Below are 18,073 nucleotides of genomic sequence, written 5' to 3' on the forward strand. Positions count from 1 at the left end.
TCTAGCCCCAGCAAGGAGCAGAACTTGACAGCTTTGGCCACATGGTTCTGGCTTTAGAGTTAAGAACAGAAGAAAGGGGTTATGGAATAAAGCCACTGTGGCCAGGCTGTGTCAGGGGTGTCCCTGACCTAGTATAAAGGTCATTGCATGAAGCTGTGAAGTTGAATCCTGGATTTCCTTGGAGAACCCAAGATGTTAGAGATACCAGAGTCATGAGATACTTACTGAGGAGAGCTGCTATGAAGGAGTGGAACCAACCCAAGAGAAAGAAGAATATTGCAGTCAACAAAGCTAAATGGAGTTGGAGATATGGAGAACTTTTTGACATCAGATGTAGAGATGCAGAGTTTGGAGTTTGCCCAGCTTGTTTTCAGTCTTGCTTTAATCCAGTATTTCCTTGCTATGCTTCCTTCCCTGTGTTTTGGTATGATAATGTATATCCTGTGCCATTATATGTTAGAAGTATGTTATCTGCTATTTTACTTTGATTCTTAAAGGAGATTACAGTTAAGAGATTTCATGAATCTCAAAAGAGACTTTGAACTTTTGACTTTAAAATATTGAGACTGTGATAGACTATGGGGACATTTGAAGTTGGACTAAATGAATTTTGCATTATGATATTGTTACAAGCTTACAGGAACAAGGAGTACAATGTGGTAGTTTGAACATAATTGGCTCCCATAATTGCATAGGAAGTGGTACTATTAGAAGGTGTGACTGTGAGAGTGGGTATGGCCTTGTTACAGGAAGTGTGTCACCATGGGGCTAGGCTTTGATGCTTCCTATGCTTGAATACCACCCAAAGATTCAGTCTACTTCCTGCTGCCTTCTGGTCAAGATGTTACCAGCACTGTGTCTGCCTGCATGACACCATCCTCTCACCCATGATAATAATAGACTGAACCTCTGAAACTGTAATTGAACCCCCTCAATTAATGTTTTCCTTATAAGTGTTGCTGTGGTCATGGTGTCTCATCATAGCAATAAAATTCTAAGATAGGATGCTCACAAGGTCCTTCTCATGGGGGACATTTAAGCCTTAAATAATGCTGGACTAGGACACTCCTTAGAGTTGTCTGTAAACATCATCTGAGAATCTTGAGGTTTCCCAGATAGTAAAGATGACATGCTACTTCCCAATGAACTTGTTCATTTACTAAGATGGACTGGGACTGGATCATTTTTTGGTTGACCTTTATTCTATCTGAGTTATATTAAAAAAAGATTCCCCAGAAAAGGCATACAACAAATGTGTATCTTTATACCAAGAGACTTGACCTGTAGAAAAAAGTGAGTAAAAGTTGAAATAGTGAACAGATTGGAAGAAATGGGATTTAAATAAAAGAGATGTTTTTCGATTTTAGAGATATGAGAGAAAATGTGCCAGAATTTGTTGTGTCTCTAAAAACTAAAGGTCAACAGAATCTACTTCCCTGACCTGGAATCTAACATGTTTACAGAAATGTTTTGCTTGTGTATATAAGTTCAGATATTTTAAACAAAAATATGATCAAATTTTTTTATTTAGAAGATTTTTAGCACATGGTTTAGCATGTATGAGCACTTACTCATCATACTACCTGGTTTCTATTGCAGCATCAATGTGGTAGCTCAAAATGATTACTCCAGGAGATCTGACACCCTCTTCTGGCCTCTCTGGGCACTAAGAACAGTTATGACACACACACATACACATGCAGGCAAGACATCCATACACTTAAAATAAAATAAAATTTTAAAATATTTTTGAATAATTAACATGTAGATGAGTAATTAACATAGAGTATGGGACTTTGACAGCAAGAATGTGTTTTCTTGATCTTCATTCTGGCATTTATTCGTAACTTCTTTGCATTCCTTGAACATATTTATAATTGTTACTTTCAGTTCATTGTCTTGTCTGTCATCTAAGTTGCTTTCCTTAGGGAAAATTACTATGAGATTATTAATTTTTTAGGGCACACATTGTCTTGGTTTTCTGTGTTTGTGTTTTTGTGATGGGATCTGGACACCTGGAGTTAGGTCGTTGGTTATATCTCTTGGGATGGGTATCTGTGTTACCTTTGTTGAGCAGCTTTTTGGGTCTCCATTTGCTGTTACCCCATCTTGGCAGGTTTGAGATAAGCTCGGTATACTTCAGTCCTGGGTCCACTCAACACTGATGCGGGATTGGATATCTGAAGTAGTCTTAGCCTAACTGGGACAAGGTATAGCTTCTGAACACATAAATGAACCCTCTCTAGACTAAGCAGATTCTCACTGCATTTCTCAGAAGTTAAGGTTGGCATTCCAGAGAGAGATATGAAATTGAGTTTTATGAGTGTGGCACACAGGGGCTCAACATAAAGCTGACATTGATAGAGTCCCAGTGGTTAAGGGAAAGGGGATGCTTAAAGTACTCTGGGGCTCAGGTAAACATCGTCAGATGGTAGGAGCTTGGAGTGTTCAGGGGGTAGAGCAGTGTTACTAGCAGCAAGAATGTTAAGATAGGTGTCAAGGGAAATAATTAGTGGGATAGTAGAGGGGGTAATACTGGGTATTAAAGTATGATTGAAAAGAGGGCATGGGGGAGAGGGAGTAAGGTGGGTTGACCAAACCTAAAAATGTATGAAAAACCCACTAATTAGTAAGATAATTTCAAAATGTAACTAAGGAAAAAAAAAAGTCTGAGTTGATTATCCTGCATGGGCGGACAATGTCACTCCTGGACTACATGGATTATTAAATGAAAATTACAGTGCAATGCAGAGGCTCCCTCTTTATGAATTACTGTTCAGAGAGGCCCCAGAAGTCTCCAAAACAACATAGGCTATCATCACTGCCCTTAGTTACCCTCTACAAGTACATGGTAAGACCTTATTGCTAAAGACATTTCCTATGTTGCCTACAGGACATAGAGAAATCTGTCACAAAACTAGAAACAAACTCTCCAATGGTGGGAAGCTTTCACAATCTTAGGAAGATGTTATGTGGACTTATAGGGGAGAAAACACACCAATGATCTCACCCAGAGGTGGATCATGCATGCCGCAGTACTGTCCTGCCAAGACCACTGGTGCCCAAGTGGAAAGACTGTTAGGGGGTAGCTAACCACTTTCTGATTGCATTGGAGGCCTGGTCCACAGGAGGGAATTTCATGACTGATACCATAATCTTAGTCAAAAATCCATCTAGGAAAGACACAGTCTGTAGCATTGAACTTACCTTTATTGTTTTTTCTAAAAACTCATAATGTCAAAGTGCATTCTAAATATTTATGTTTATTATCACAAACCTGAGTTGCTCTCAGCTTTCTTTAGAGAAGCTTGTTTTGCTTTAGGCAGCAGTTAAGGGAGAGGGGTGTATAATGGGTCAAAGTGCCGAGTGTAAGAGACTGAATGCACAGCCCTAAACAGGACATCTGTATTAAATGCCCCACCCCAGATGTTGCTCAAGCAACAGCTTAGAGGAGGGGCCAGAAAAAAGCAACGTAAGAGCCAGAGAAGCAGGAATAATGCTATGAAATACTATCTTGTGCACATGAGATGACAATTCCAGTCATGAATTCATAGCAGCTGGAGCTACCTGGAACAAGAAATGTACAAAATCAAGACATTCAAAATTCTGGTACAGCTAGGGTAGAAGACCCCTGGATTCCATTCCTTACTGAGGATCTATTACCAGTTATCAGTTGTTGGGAACAAGAGAATCATGTCATTTTAAAGATGTGGCCACCACTAGGATCCCATGCCTCAGTGGGTAGCCCTACACCCACAAACATGTGGGCAACACTAACTGGACTCAATGGGGTATTAAAAATAAAATATTCATAACAAAGAAGAGATGAAGTTGAGTCGAGGATGTGTTGAGAGGAATATGAGGGGAGCTGTGGGAGTTAATATGATCATATTCTGTTGTATACATGGTGCATGGAAATCTCAAAAAGAGAGAAAATTTGAGAGATAAAAGGGGATAAAGACCGAATAATAAAGAAAAGATATATATATATATATATATATATATATATATATATATATATATATATATGCAATTTGTACAATTTAAAAATAACACATTATGTGTTAAATTTGTTTGATTTTTGTTCAATATTTTATATTCTTTGTAGTTAGAAATTTTGCCTCCATGCTATCTTTGACCATGGATCATAGTATGGTACCATGTTTTATAAATCTTAAGTGACATTAAACATGGCAAAATGATAAGATTTATTTTCCAAATGAATCTACTTAACTTTCAATCAATTCAAAGTTAACTTGAATACATTTAACAATATTACGTTAAGTGTCTGTCCTTCTGATTCTGGGATAAATATTCAGGAATTTGCGGTTTGGGGGCAATGTTAAATGATGGCTGAAAACAAAGTTCTGGATTCCTGTCTCATTTCAGACAGTTGCTGGCCATATAATGTCGGGCTAAGTTAGCTGAGCTTCAAAGTTCTTCTTAGGCAATAGGGATAATTATATCTACATAATAGGATTGCCATAAATTACAAAGAACATCGCATATGTAAACACTAGAGTGGTTGGTACTTCATGGGCAGCAAATAGTAGTTGCTACTGACCCCAGTTCAACTTTCTAGAGTTTACAAAATGGGTCATAACTATTACAAGAACAGGATTCCTCAGGAGACTCTGAAACTTCCTGACTAGGAGCAGGCCAGAAATTCCCTGGGAATTGATCATTTTCTTCCAGATCTGATGAGTTCCAGGGCTTGTGAAAAAATGCAGAAGAGAAAATCATTAAGTCCCATCTGCAGAAATCATCATATATCAACAGTGAAACTAGACATTTGTACTCTTTGTATCCCAGACGTATTCCTGTTCTTAGGAAGGGTTTCTACACTGGTCTGCTTCTGCTTCAAGGCTTTCCTCACATCTTCTGTTGACTGAGTGGACTGTATGCAGACTCATGAACAAACTTATTTTGCTAGGCTGTGGATGTAGGATGAAGACTTCATTGTAAAGTGAGAATTAGGAAAAAAATTATTTGACTTGTACACTATAAAAAAACGTGATTCTGAAATGAATTCCTTCTCCCACTTCTTTGGTTAGTGAAGAACGGAGAAAATTCTGTCTCTGTTTTTTCCCCTTTGGGCCTATGCATCATTCTTTCAACTCCCAAATAAATAAATGCAAGTGAAACTCAAAACATAAAATATGTTCTAGCAAGTTCTCAATGCCCAATATTGTAAGACCATGAAGCCACTGAGCAGAATTCATGAGAAACTTTCTCCACTTAATAGTAGAAAAAGCAAAGCCTAAATGGATACATATGTGACCCTTTGAAGTCTAAGACTGGGTTGAATACTTTCCATATATGAAGGTCACATTTAGTTTTACTACTGAATTGATGTGTGTGTGTGTGTGTGTGTGTGTGTGTGTGTGTGTGTGTGTGTGCGCGCGCGTGTGCGTGTGTGTGTGTGTGTGTGTGTGTGTGTGTGTGTGTGTGAGAGAGAGAGAGAGAGAGAGAGAGAGAGAGAGAGAGAGAGAGAGAGAGAGAGAGAGAGAGAGATTTAAATTAGGCAAGAAGACCAGGAAGACATGGGAAAACATTATCAGCCTCCTTTCTTGGAGTACAAATTAACTTTGTATTACTGGCCACAATTCTTGTTCATGATTTTATCAGCTAAAATAATAACAAAAATATTTTAATGGGATTTATAAAGCACTGGCCAGCAGCTTTTAAAAAGTGAAATAAACTGTAAAAAAAATTCTAACACACAAAAAGTCAAGAAAGACACTACATGAGAAATGTAAGTGAAGGTAAAGTTATAAAAGAAGTATATCAATAGGAAAAATAGACTAATTCAATTATGTAGATTGAAGTAAAGACAAAGGTAGGTTTTAATGATCAATCTGGAAGCTAAGAGATTTGAAGTTAGTAATAATGTAGAGTGTGTATGTGCTGTGTTACCAAGATACTATCCATTCTAAGTATCATGGGGATGGGAAGCCAATCATTGTTTTCAAAATGAAAAGCCACAAAGCCCAGAATCCTGACCCATTTCTGCACCTTTGGACATGTTATTGCTTCATGGATCATGTAAAGTGAAAATCGAGTGGCTGACAGAGGAACCCGAGCCTCTCTGTACCTCTCTTAGCAACTCCTGTCACTCTTCTGCGCAGTGAAACACATTGTGCCTAAGAAAATAACCTCGGAGAATTAGAGACCAAGGCTGTGTGCCACTGTTTCAGCCCATGCAGTGGGACAGCCACATCCTCAGGTGTGACGTGTGTGTGTGTGTGTGTGTGTGTGTGTGTGTGTGTGTGTGTGTGTATGGGGGGGTAGATAGATAGACCATGCATATGATATAAATATAGCTGCATGTTCCCTCATACAAAGAATTTAGAACCCGGTTAGCATTTACTGATAAGAATTTCTATATTAAAACTAGGTTCAGTATGACTTTCTACTACACATTAAAGTAGAAATTGGTATCAAATAATATGTTTCTAATTAATAAGATAAGAAGATTGTCACTGACAGTTTTATAGTCTATTTGATTACTGTAATTACTTTTAGCTTCATCAAAAAATTGACTCCATCTTCACATTCTTCGTCTTGAAATGTCTCATTACATTACAACTAATCCTAGAACATTGTTCTTTAATCTTCTTGTCCTTTTATAATTTTTACTGTTTCTTATTTCTAACAAACTGACCTAAACAGAAACATTATTTTCTAATTATTTATTTTTGAGATTATAACATAACTACATCATTATCCCTTTCCCTTTCTTCTCTTAAAACCGTCCCATATAGACCTCCTTGCTCTCTTTCAAAATCGTGGCCTCCTTTTTCATTAGTTGTTATTACATGAACATATATGTGTGTTAATACACACACACACACACACACACACACACACACACACACATATATATATATATATATACATACATACATACATACATACATACATATATACCTAAATGTAACCTGCTCAGTCTGTATGATGTTTCTTGTATGTATGTTTTCAGGGCTGACCATTTGATGTTGGATTATCAAATGTATTCTTCCACAGGGAAGACTATATCTTCTGCTCTCAGCAATCCTTAGTTGGCTGTAGTTCAGAAGCTACATCCATCAAGTCTCACCAACATGACTGCCTGAGCATGAGCTGAAGAGGGACAGCATCAATACAGATACATTAATTTTTAAACATTGAATTACACGCCACTTGGTTGTTGTGCTTTCTTTATCAGTGCTTTAGCATTCCTTCCACATCTGAAATACCTCATCTTAAAATGCCTGTCTGGACAGCTCCCAATCCCGCATACTCTGTGGTATAATCAGGCATGAGGGAGGATGCCTCCCTGCCTTTTTATTTTCTCCTCGATATTGCAATTTCACTCTGCCTCCCTTTAAATTACTGCAAAGTCTGATTCCAGTCAAAGCTGTCTCACTTTTGGCTTTCACTGGAAAAGTTTGTCAGCACTTTGGCAATAATGCCCCTGGCTATTTCACATCTTGGCAGTGGCATGCCATTCAAAACAGAGTTCAGTAATGGAATTGAGCCCCCTCCAAGTATTCCTTGTTTTTTTTTTTTAAATAAACCTATTTTTATGCTCAAAACTTTTTTCCTTAAACATTGTCCTCAGTTCAAAACTGATGCCCAGAGATGCCCAGAAAAGAGCTTTTATATGCAAATGTTTTGAAAAGTACTCAATGGTATGCCAAAAGCATTTCAGCATCTCACAGAGACCTGAATCAGCTGACTTGTCACCACTGATAAACCTGTAGAAACCACTGGAATGCAGTTTTGCAGCAAATTGCAGCCAGTTATCAACCCCTGAGCATGAGCAGGACTAACTTTATTCAGAGACAAGAGAGGTAGAAACCATAACAACCACAAGCTTCAGAGTTTGGTTCATGTTCCTAGTTTAAGTTGTTTTCTCCAATGCTTGTCTAGGTGATAAAAATCGGCCGACATAAGGGTGAGTGCTCAAACTGTATAGCCGCTATAGAAATCAGTGTGTAGGTTCCTCAAAAAGCTAAAAAGAGATCTATCACATCATCCAGCTACACTACTCCTGGGCGTATTCCCCGAGGACTGTCCTACTATGGAGGATACTTGCTCCTCCATGCTTACTGCTCTCTATCTACAACATCTAGGAGGACTGCATGATGAAAATGTGGTTCATATGAACAATGGGATATTATTTAGAAGTAAAAAAATATAATTCGCTTTGATAATTATGTGGAGATAATCACTTTGAGTTAAATAACTAAGTCCCAGAAAGACGAATGCCACATCTTCTCTCTTATATGTGGATGCCAGCTCTGAATCTTAGATCTATGTTTAAACTGGAGCGCCTATAGAAGGCAGAAAGCTAGCAAGTGGACATAGGAGAAAGATTATAGGACAGTTGTTGTTGGAGCTCACAGATACATTGTAAGTAGGACACAATGCTTATAGTATAAAGGGAGAAAGGGGCCTAATGGAACAGGAAGAGCTAGATGAGGTGGGTGATGAGAGAGAAGAGGTGAGGAGGAAGTATACAAAAGGGTGATTGACACTGAAGACCTGTGAAAATGCCGCATGCAGGACAGAGGGCTAGAGAAGCTGCTCAGTGGTTAGGACACTTGTTGCCCTTGCAGAGGACCTGGGTTTGATTTCCAGTACCAACATGGTGATTCACCAACATCTATAACTCCAGTTCCAGGGGATCCATCTTCTTCTGACTTCTGCAGGTGCTGAGTATGGTACACAGACATACATGCTGGCCAAATATTCATATGTAAAATAAAATATTTTTAAATAAATTCCATATGAAAGCTTACTACTGTAGAATCTTCCCAAAATATATACATATGCATACATATATATGTACATACATAAAAGGAGTTTAAATGTTGTTGCCCTATAGCAGGAGGTACGCAATGTTTCTCCCCGACTCCACAGGCCACCAAATAAAAAGTCCAGTGCCAAATATGTTACCTCTTTTTGAGTTGATTGTCAGTGGTGTCTCATAGAGTTCCCTAAACATTATAGTACCAGCCTGGAAGCTTTATCCCTACCAGTTAGCTTTCAGAGTGCTGGAATGTTATATACATGATATGGGAGGAGAAAAGTCACCCACAGTTTTACCCACCTGTGAATCTTGTGAGATATAATAACAACTGTTCTGGAAAGATATACCCACTAGTCCAATAGTGGTGTAAATATTTTGGTTAATAACCAACTACTTTCTGGTTGAATTTAAATCCCATTCAACAAGATAGAATCTATGTTTTATTCTCTTAACTGGTGCCAAACCCTGTGGCTTCGTCATCGACTGTAGAGGAGAACCTCTTATTATTTTTCTGCTAAATGGGCCCAGTAATAAACTGCCCTCTGAGCTCTTATCTTCATACCCATAGATTAGTACATCTCTCAGTCCTTCTCAGAGAGAGAAGTATCTTTTTATAGTATATAGAAATTAACACAGAGACCCACAACCAGTCAATATGCAGAGAGTAAGAGACTGTGGTGTGTTCAGCTGTAAATGTGACATCTATATCAGACTGTCTGCTCCCAAGGCTCGGGGATCATTGTGAAAAAGAGGATAGAGATAGCGTAAGGGCCAGAGGGAAGAGACATCTGCAGCAAAACAGTATTTGCTGGACCTGATAGCACACTTAAACATGTGACATCACAACAGCTGGGATGCATACCTAAGACTTGCCCAAGATTAAGCCAGTCAAAATCCCAGCATGGCTGTGGGAGGGGCTAATGAGGTTCCACTCTAACTGTGAAGCTATTGATAGCTGATGACTGATGGAAAAGGGAGTATTAGTTAGGAATATGCTGGACCCTGAGAGACTCTCCATGCTCCAGCAGATAATCTCACCCATACACATACAGGCAGCACTAAGTGGACACCATTGCTGAGAGAAAGAAAATAATGTTAAGAAAGAAAAGGGGTACAGGGTAGAGGAAGAAATAGAGGTCAGGGAATGAGAGATGGATTTTATCAAAACACACTGTATGTATCTATAAATCTTAAGTAAAATATTGTTAAAAAGAAACATGTATAGACATGCTCATATCTTTCCATAATGTCAGAATTTATTGGTTACCAATAAGTTTGTGAGATGTATTTGGTGTGCTGGCTGTAATTTGCCAAGTAGTCCTGATTTCTCCAGTTAGCTGGCTGTTTGCAAACCACAGTTCTTTTATTCCTATCTTAACAACAAACATCTCTCAAATTATATGTTATACATTGCATAGTAATTTCCTTGTCTCTCTCCTCTCCCTCCCTCCCTCCTTCCCTCCATATGTATGTGTGAGTGTGTGTATTTGTGTGTGTGTGTGTGTGTGTGTGTGTGTGTGTGTGTGTGTGTTACAGAATGGCTAACAAAAAGTTAAAGAGGCTTCACTACAAAACAAGGAGTTCAGAGAGGCCCTACTGAAGGCAAAGGCCCGAGTTGAGAGAGACATTAACAGAGGTCTCAGGTTTTAGATAGCAGACCTGTTGGAGAGCTGCTGGATATAGTACCTCCGTAGAGCTAAGCCCTGAGCTGAATCTTGGATTTAAATCAAGCTGCAGACAGTGCAGGACAGTGCCGGCCACAAAGGTGAGGTGTAGGGCAGGGTCTATATAGATGAACAGGTACACCAGTTAATGGCAATTCAAGTAGGCCAGGCTAAGTGGAAGGCCCTGTGAAGTCAGGAGTGCTCTGTTTGTCAGGCTCTTGTCACACATGCCAGGTCACCTGGTAACAGGTAGGTGGGGCCATTGCTATTGCAGTGATAGGTGCCTTTTTTATGAGGTACTGGTAGGGGTATTTACCCCTTTCTTAGTCTTGTGTATTTGACGAGTCCTTGAGCCTGATTTTTCTGTATGGTTTTAAACACCCATGTGCTCCTATGGACCCCATCTACTCAGACAAGTCTGTATGGTGGTACCTTTTTACTTTGAGGAATAAGTTGTCAGTCTGCACTGGTGTTTATGTGCACAGCAAGGTGCAGAGTCATCTGCCTCTTTATCTGCATTCAAAACAGTCAACTCCTGCTCACGAAATGGAGTCTCCTACAGCACCCCCCATCCCCAGCAATTTTGACTCTGCTTTCATTTTATAAATGCATACAGGTTGTTGAAGTTTCATTGTATATGTTAATTATACATGCTACTGTCTTACATAATGACATTTTCCCATTCTGTATTGAACATATCCCCTCCAAACCTCCCTGAGGTCACACCCCCTTCTCATCCATCTACCTGTTAGCTCTCTTTGTTCTAGCTAGACAATTTCATCTCACTTTCATGTCTATGTACATGGACAATTTTTATGTATCAGTATAATACAATGCAGACCATAAACAAGAGAAAACATGATATTTTGTCTTTCTGAAATTGGCTTTATCTACTCAATGTGATCATCTCTATTGTTCTTTGTGAAAAAATTTCAATTGTGTATATACACCACATTTTCTTTATCCATTCTATTGGTTTTGGACACTTGACTGGGTTCCATAATGCAGCTGTCATAAACAGTAACACAACAAACACTGATATGCCAAATAATAAGAAAACCAGTCGTTGGAAGAACTGCCTTACAATCAGTGAAAGAAAGAAACTCAACAGTAAGAAGAACAATCTAGACTGACCAGAAGTCTGGATCGCATAAAGGAAGCCCTCAAAGGATGAAGAAATGAAAGGAAAATAAAAGATTTCATTTGTCTTATTTTTTCTTTGACCTAGGACATAATAGTTTCTGAAAAATAGAAATCCAGCAACATGTTTGATTATTTTGTACATATATGCATAAAATGTACATGTATATGTAAATGTGTGTGTGTGCGTGTCTGTGCGTGTGTCTGTGTCTGTGTGTCTGTAAACCTACATACAAGGAGAGAATGACAATAGTGATTTAAGGTAAATAAATTTAAGAGGAAGGACTTTGTTTTTATGAAATATACAGTCAACTGTGAAGTGGAATTTTTATTTGGAAGCAGACTTAGATTAATTGTGAATGTGTACTGCAACCTCTACAATAACCACTAAACAGATAAGTAAAAATGAGGATTGGCATACTAAGAAAGAATCGGAAATAGAATCATATAAAAGTCTTGGCACAAGTGCCCTAAATAGTGTGGCATATAAATATGGAATGAAGAAGAGCATTCAATAAAAAAAACAGCAGCAAATGGAACAACTATAGCAATAACTACAATAAAGGTCAATAATCTAAATGCACCCATTAAAAGAGAGGCAGTGTCAAACTGAAGCAAACCTAAGAACAAACTCTGTGTTGTCTATAAGACCAGACATTGACTTGAGAATGCATATGGACTGGAAGATAACAGAACCCCAAGAACAAAACCTTTCTTAACAAAGAAAGATTAAAATCTGCCTGGTGCTCAATCCTTCCATAAACCAACATAGGACCAAATTACATTTTCACTGAAGTGTCTGAGAGTGCTGGAGTACAATGGAAAATGATGAAAACATGGAAGTTCAGGTTGGTAAATAAAGTAAGAGAGTAGAATCATTCATCCTGTCTGGGTTATCCCAATTCTGACCAACCTCAAGAGGAATTCTTTTCTGTGAGGAAAGTGTAATGAAAAGGCTTCCAGAGTCATCTCTACCCCGCTTTAACCACCATGAACATTCTTAGTCTCTCCAGGTCCTCATCTCAATGTAGTAAGTTGTCTGCAGGTCACTTGGCTCTGTGAATCCAGGGAGGGAATCCACATTGTGCTTCACCCACACTACGGCACAAGCTGCAACTGTTCTGCACCATCTTGAAGCTCAAGGCAATACTAGAGTCTCCTCTGCTTTAGGGGTCAGTAGACATTAAGGTTTGCTACCCCTGAGGCTCTGCCATCATTGCACCAGGTTTATACATGGTGATGATTGCCCACCTGATGTTCTCCAACTCCCTAACCCTGGGAAACTCTCACTCACCCCTCTCCAGTGGCTCTGGTGTTCCACTGCCATGTCCTCATAGTGGTTAGTAAAATGGCAGGGGCTAGAGTAGTGGTTCTCAATGCTGTGACCTTTTAATACGGTTCTTCGAGTTGTGATGACCCCAACCATAAAATTATTTTCATTGCTACTTCATAACTGCAATTTTCTACTGTTATGAATCATAATGTAAATAAATGTGTTTTCTGATGGTCTGAGGCAACCCTTGTGAAAAGGTCATTTGACACCCCCCCAAGGGGGTCACGACCCACATATTAAGAACCACTGGTCTAGAGCATCCATGCCCACATAACACTCTTTCCCCACAAAATTAGTTGACCTAGCCAATGAAAATCCTGTCCCCAATCCAGGCAGGCAGCCACAGACATCTTTCAGTCTTTGCTCAAAGCAGCGGGGTCGTTAAACCAGTGTAGCCCCTGTCAGAGAAGCTACACCTAAGTTAGTAGAGCAACCATATATAAATCCAGAACCCTACCCTTCTGGGTAGTGGGCCATTGAATCTGTGGAGCAGCTAGACCCTGGTGCTCCAGTCACGTATCAGACACAGCACGAAGAGGGATTACTGTAGCCGAGTCTCCCTACTGTGGAGTATAAAGACCACCACCAACTAAACACAAAACCCAAATCATCCTATCAATGAAAAACAAAAGAAAAAGAAGGAACTCTAAAAGGAGGATGAAAAGAGTGTCAAGTCACCTTCAGGTGAGTTCCTGTGAGGGATGGGTGGGTTTCTCAATAACATCATTTTATACACAAAGAGAGAATGGAATGATACACTCAGGGTCCAGAAAAAAGAGTCCTGCCAGAAGTCACACCTTTATAGAAAACTGACTCTCCATCTCCCTGCAGCTACTAACTTTTAACAGCTCCTGGCCTAGGAATGCATCTTCATGTCTGCCTCTCCCCTCTGTGCTGGGATTTTGTCTGGCTCGTACATGTTATTACAGCCTCTGTGAGTTCATATACACAACTGCCCTGTCGTATCCAGAAAACGCTATTTGGTTGTTGTCCTCTCCTCAAATGCGGAACGTGAACTACCTGAACAGAAATGAGTCAAAGAAGAAGTCAACAGACAAATTGGTAAACACCTTGAGATGAACAAAAAATGGAAACACAAAGTATCAAAATGTATGAGACACGGCCAAAGCTATTCTGAGAGAAGTTGATAGCAACAAATGCCTTCATTAGACAACATTTAAAAAAAAGGTACAAAGTAGAAGAAAGAAAAAAGTCTCCAAAGTGAAAAAATAATAATGACCACAATAGAAATTGGTTTTGAAAGATAACAGAAAGACCAGAAGAAAAACAGAAGTAATCAATCAATCATTCAAACAAGCAATCAATCAATCTGAGGCAAATTTTGAAAAACATAAACAAAATAGACAAACTCAATGAAGAAAGAAGAGATTGAAATGCACAAATCATAAATGTAAGTGGAGACAGCATGACCACTGCCTCAGGAAACAAGCAGGGAGCAAGGTATTACCCTGAACCCGGAACAAGCATTAGCCAGTCAGCTGGACAGCTTCCAGGAAATGTTAAAACCTGCGAACACATGGAATTAAATGAGAACAAGTCAAGAAAGATATTTTAGCAATCCCAAATATTTGAGAATTAAATAATAAACTTTTAAATAACTTATAAGTCAAATAAATTAAAACATGTAAAATATATTAAAATACATTGAACTGAATATAAATGAGGAATTCAGCTGTACTTAGTGGGAAATAATAATGATGAGATTTAAAAAAAGAAAACCTTTCAAATGAATAACCTTTGCTTCTGTATTAGCAAAATAATAACAATAAAAATACCTCATTAAATTTGAATTAAACAAAAGCTGTATTTGAACAAGGATGTGCCAGGGTGCTAAATTCAGACAAAAGTGGGTGAAATCATTGAATGTGGATCACTCCATATCCAGGAAATAAGATGACAGTAGCAAGCTTGGTTTTAAAACCCAACTCTTAACCTTCTGCACACACACAGAGTCAGACCCAAATAACTTCTTTGTGGAATTCCACTAAAAAAATCTGAGGGAAGTTTCTGGGCTGTAAACAAAGTGAGAGAACTGAAAGCGTGTTCTCCCAGCTGTCTGTGATGGTGATGCTGATGCTGGGCACGCCACGGAGCACCCATCCTGCGCCTGCACCTGCGCCTGCGCCTGTGGCTGAAGCCTGCTGTATCCTGGTTTGAAAGTAAGTACACACCCATGCGCCCATCTGCTCTTTTTAGTCACAGTGTATTTATATGCCAATTAAGCGTTGTTTTTGTTTTCAGAATATAGTCATGTATTTCCTGAATTTGAAGCCATGTTCAGTTAACTTGTTAGTGAAGTTTCATCAATGTAGAGAAAGGTTCGTTTTTCTGAAGCCGGGATCAAGAAGCTGTTTCACAGAGCCATATAGCCAGAGCCGGAACAGGACATAGAACACTAGCCAGCATCCTTGCCCCTCTGTGTAGTTCTCAGTAACTACCTACGATACAACCCAAGCCTGTGGGTACAGTCTCTCTCCCAGTTTCACCGAAGCTAAGTGGACATCATATTTGTCCACTGCTACCCAGAGTCGTCTCCCTTTTCATCCAAACCCCAAACTGAGGCCTACAGGCAGAGTAAGCATCCACTATCACACTGCGCACTGACTCATTCTTCTTCCAGATGTTCCTTATCTAGGAGTGACCTTGGGACCTTTTAAACACTTGCTTCAGCCAGAAATACAAAAAAAAAAAAAAAAAAAAAAAAAAAAAAAAAGCATCTCTACCCCCTATCCTTCTATACTCTTTCATAAGGGCCCTTAAAGAACAGACTGCTGTTCCTGCGCAGGCCCAAGCTTGCCTTCAGACCCCTCGTCCTTACCTCTCTGTCTTGCTCTAATAAACTCTGCTTGCAGAAGGATCCATCTCCGGCTTTCTTTAAAACTCCATTCCTCCTCCAGACCTAACACCTATCTCTTTGATAACCACAAATTTCACTTCCAACTTGTTAGAAACTGAATATAATCACGTTTTATCACGGGTCAAACACCCTGTTATGTTTCACGGATTGTATTTCTTAGAACTGTCTCCAAAACTCTAAGATCCATTCACATCTGGCCGACAGGCATGATGCGCTCTGTGTGTCAGGTAAACAAGAATCTGATAGGACACATCTGGTTCAGACAATTCGGTTTCATGTTTGCTGGTTTTCATGCTGAAAAATAGCTGGCACCAGCAGCATGCTCGGTGATTCAGTTTCACCCTTGTATATACAATAGCAGAGAAATCGCCTGGCCCACAGCTAAAGTTTATGCTGCGCTCCTCAAGTTTCATTGTAATAGTTTTGTTTGGCATCTAAAGTCTCTGCGAGTCCCAGTTTAGACTCCCCCTCGGCTGGGTAATTACTACTCACCACATTTCCACAGTGCTTGCCAGTCCTTTCCTTTCAAGGGTACTGGAAAGTAGTTCTTGTTCTGATGATGTTCGCTTGCCAAGGGCATTTATTACGAAGATTTGCTGAAGGTTCTGAGGGGGCCACGTTTTCTTCAGCTGGTTCCACTCATGCCTAAGACCTTACCTAGCCCACTCGGATTTGCTTGTTTTAATTCGGACTTGTTGGTTTTTCCCCCCCTGTAACATGCTTTCATGACCTGGAAAGTTTTAGCAGATTATTTTTCTAATCAACTATGAGATCTTCTGAAAACCAGAAGTGTAGCCAAAATAACATCACTGACTGAGAAGCAGAATGGCACATGGTAAAAGCTCAGACTTTACACCGTTGGGCTAGACATACGGGTTTGCTTCCTATCTCACAGCGTACTATGCTTTCTGTGTTCCTGTTCCCTAATCTTCCAAATGAGAAAACTGAAAAGACCTTAATCCAAAAATGTTTGTGTAAGGAATGACTGACACTCAACAACTTCAGAACATGTACTACCGAGTGTGATGTAAACTGTCCTGTGAGTAAACACTTCAGCAGCTTAAATAACTTAGATAGTTAGTAAAGTCTTTGATGGGATAGTTGAAGTAGTCAATGAGTTGTTACAATTTCTGTACAGACAGACAATTCCTTTCAATTCAGTGGATTTAAGTGTAGATGCTCTAAGGAGGCCAAGTGCTTCTCCTAGGAATAAACATTAATCATGGACCCAAAGAGCTCAAATTACTCAGGTAAAATGCAAGCCCACTCTAAAAGATTGATATAGTTCATTAACTTAAATGTACTTTTTCTTTATAATCTAACATCTCTGATACGGGGATACATTTTAGAAACTCTAGTTGCCATCACAATCAGCCAGGCGTTGCCAAAGCACTGGCAAACTCAGCCATAGTTCTCATATTTTCCTCTTTGGTTGAGTGAAATGCCTGTGTAATATTATGTGTGTTGAGTTAAGTCACGTTTGACTGTGTCTTTAAAAGATTATAGTATTACTGAGCACTGAAAGGAAAAGGTTATTGCATTGACAGGAAAATGTGGAGGAGGACAGGGCCTCATTTACCCTAGGCTGGGCTCAAACTTATTTCATGCCGAGAATGACGTTGAACTCTTGATTGCCTCTGACTCTACTTCCTAGTGTTGGGATTAAAGCCAAGGCTTCACACATGGGCTGCAAATATTGTAACAAATGAGCAAGATCCTCAGTTTATAAGACCTTCTATTAAAATTGTAAAAGTTTATAAAATATTTCATTTCTCCCAGATATTATGTAAAGCATATGGAAAATCAAGTTTAAAGACATAAAAGTTGCTAATTCTTTTAATAATTGTGTGCACATGTAAAATTACTTTGTCAAATCCCTCTGTGTTGGAGCCCTCTGTGGTCACTCTTACTTTATCTTGCCTCAGACCTATAAGAAGAGTTCATGGACCTATTTGTGTACTAATCTCTAATTAACAGTGACCTCTGCTACTACAGAAGTGATTTAATCACTAAATTTTCAGATATTCTCAGGAATGGTTGCAAGTCAGACAAAAAGATTGACCTAAGGTATTTTTTTTTCTTATACACAGGAACATGATCTCTTGTACTTATTGTTCATTTGATTTTTTTCCATTTTATTTTATGAGTATGGGATTTTTGTCTGTATGCATTACATGCACCATGTGAATGCAGTGTCTGCTGAGGCCAGGAGAGAGCATCAGGTCCCCTGGGACTAGAGTTTGAAATGATTGTGAGTCACC

This window comes from Peromyscus californicus, unplaced genomic scaffold (assembly GCF_007827085.1).
Source record: "Peromyscus californicus insignis strain IS unplaced genomic scaffold, ASM782708v3 Scaffold_9__1_contigs__length_137607984, whole genome shotgun sequence".
NCBI classification, from domain to species: domain Eukaryota; kingdom Metazoa; phylum Chordata; class Mammalia; order Rodentia; family Cricetidae; genus Peromyscus; species Peromyscus californicus.